Below are 2,745 nucleotides of genomic sequence, written 5' to 3' on the forward strand. Positions count from 1 at the left end.
TGAAATTATCTTTTGCTTCCTGTATTTGCTCTTTTAACTGTCGATTTGTGCCATCATTCAATGCTGCCTTTGCCCTTTTATCTCTTCCTTCAGTGCCTGCATTTGCTCTTTCATCTCCTCGTTTGCTTCCCTGATCATTTTGATTAGGTGCATTCTGAACTCCCTTTGTGTCACTTCTTCTAAAATGCTGTCATTGGATATTATTGCTATACCATTTAGGTTTGTTTGGGACATTTTATTCCCTTGACTTCTCATATTGTTCAGATATCTACCCCTGTATTAGTGAACCTCTGGGATATTGCAGATTACCTCTATTGACTAATATTGTCTCTGTAGATTTGCAGTAACTCACCTCTTACCCTTCAGTAGCCTGAAGTCTTGGAGGAACTTGATAATGCAGTGCTCCACTAGTAAGCTGGCCTTCTATGGGTGGTGGCCTTCAGGTAGGGTATATTCCCTCTGGCTCTGAGTTGGTTCTGAGTCTCTCAGTACCTCCTCTTCTTGGCTCCTGGGTCGTCAAAGGTCTTCTAGCTCCTGTAGGTGTTTCAGGAAGGTAGTTACCCTTCCAATGATGATGGCCACACCCTCAGGAGTAATTCAGAATGCTTGCACCAGCCTATAAAGAAGCCTCTGGCTAACTCCGTGATGGTGACAAACCTCTACGTGGTGTTCGGGCAGGTTTTTCAGTGGTGGCGTCTGTATTCGGCCTGGTGATTGGGCGGGTTGGCTACTTGCTGCCCTGGTCCACAAAGCAGGCGGGTGGGGTGCCTGCCTGCTACCTCTAGGATGCAGTAGACCTGACTGGATGTCAGCTCCTTCCAGGACTAGGACCAACCAGTGATGCCACTGACCTAGGTGCAGTGTTCAGGCGGGGTCGCTCAGTTATGACATCTGTTCTTGACCTGCTGGCAGGGTGGGTTATCTGCCTGCTGCTTACCTCCGTGATGTAGGCGGCCTGGCTCTTGCCCCAGCTTGCTCCATGACTGCGACCAACCAGTGATGGCACTGACCTAGGTGCAGGTTTCAGGCGGGATCGCTCAGTTATGAAGTCTGTCCTTGGCCTGCTGGCTAGGCGGGTTATCTGCCCGCCACTTACCTCCATGATGTAAGCAACCTGGCTCACCCCCCAGCTCACTCCACGACACGACTCTATTTATTCTTTTTTTAATCTCATACCTATTTCACTTATAGATTTTTCTTAACAATTTATTTAACATAACAGTTTCCTTGAAGATAGCCATCTGGTTGTATATTCCAGTGGTTTGTTGGATATTTCAGATGTATAATGGTCATAAAAATAGTTATCATTAATACTTTCAATATCTAACTGAACAACCAGTTAAGGGATATTAATTCAAACAAAATAGCATTACATCTCTTGACTTTGTCAGAAATGAAAATGATGACCTGAGCATGTGAGCTGAGACAGTGGGTGAACCAGGGCAAGGTAATCTGGGCTGTGAGGCTGCAGAGAAATTTCTGATTGTCATGAACCTGTGACAGTTCCATATGTCCTTGTCCCTGTGCACAGCCTTTAACTTGAGGAAGCCCACAGAAAAGAAGAACCATGTGCATCATGAACCTCAATTCAGCAACAAAGTTCACAATGATGCTAGAGGGTTGATTGTGATCATGATGCCTTGGGTGCTGAAGAAGCAGAGACCTTTGATCAACTGACATCAGAAGAGAGCATGGAAATGCTTGGAAAGATTGTAAGTAAAATAGGTGGCAGCAAGGACAGGTTTGTCACTGTGGATGAGCTCAAAGATTGGATTAAATTTGCTCCAAAGTGCTGTATTTACAAGCATGTAGAGCAACAGTGGAAGGGGCATGACCTCAATGAGGATGGCCTCATTTTCTGGGAAGAATAGAAAAATGCCACCTTTGGCTACATTTTAATGATCCAGACCCTGATGGTGGATTTAAGTGTAAAACATTATGGTTACAGATGAGCAAAGGTTTAAGATGGCAGACAAAGATGGGGACCTTATTGCCTCAAAGGAAGAATTCACAGCTTTCCTGCACCCTGAGGAATATGACCATATGAATGACTTAGTAGTGCAGGAAATAGTGAAGGATATAGATTAGAATGCTAATGGTTTCATTGATCTAGAAGAGTATATTGGTGACATGTACAGCCATGATGGAAATGCAAATGAGCCAGAATGGGTGAAGACAGAGTAAGAGCAGTTTGTTCAGTTTCGAGATAAGAACCATGATGGGAAGATGGACAAGGAAGAAACCAAAGAGTGGATACTTCCCTCAGACTATGACCATACAGAGGCGGAGATTGTCAACAAGTATGATTTGGGCAGCCAGGCCACAGATTTTCAGGAGACCTTAGTATGCCATTATGAATTCTGAGCTGCAGACAGAGGAACCCATGTTTCTTCAAAAGTAATTTATTTTTACAACTTTTGTTTTCACATGAAATTGCACTACTGAGGCTGTTATTACAGACTTTTTAAGACATGAAAAGGCATATGACATAATGAAAATCATCCCGTCCACATTCCTCCTCTTCTCTAAGGGATTGGAGGGAACTGTGCTTCTGAGGAGCAACTCTAATTAGTACGCCTGTGTTTGTAGATTTACACTTTGTATAATGTATAACATGGTGTGTTTGTTTATGTATTTGTTCTCTATTGGGAGTATGACAAGAAGGATCAAGATCCTCAACCCACACTTGTAGGCAAAAATTAGCTCTTTAGTCTTTCTCAACCCCTTATATAATTTTTGTGATTC

At 43.4% G+C, this 2,745-nt stretch overlaps 1 pseudogene; it reads left to right on the top strand.

The window, feature by feature from the left end:
- The first annotated feature begins 1,485 nt into the window (after window positions 1-1,485).
- On the top strand, window positions 1,486-2,364 carry LOC124965557 (calumenin-like; annotated as a pseudogene).
- Window positions 2,365-2,745: the final 381 nt, after the last annotated feature.

Source organism: Sciurus carolinensis, chromosome 15 (assembly GCF_902686445.1).
Source record: "Sciurus carolinensis chromosome 15, mSciCar1.2, whole genome shotgun sequence".
Taxonomy (NCBI): domain Eukaryota; kingdom Metazoa; phylum Chordata; class Mammalia; order Rodentia; family Sciuridae; genus Sciurus; species Sciurus carolinensis.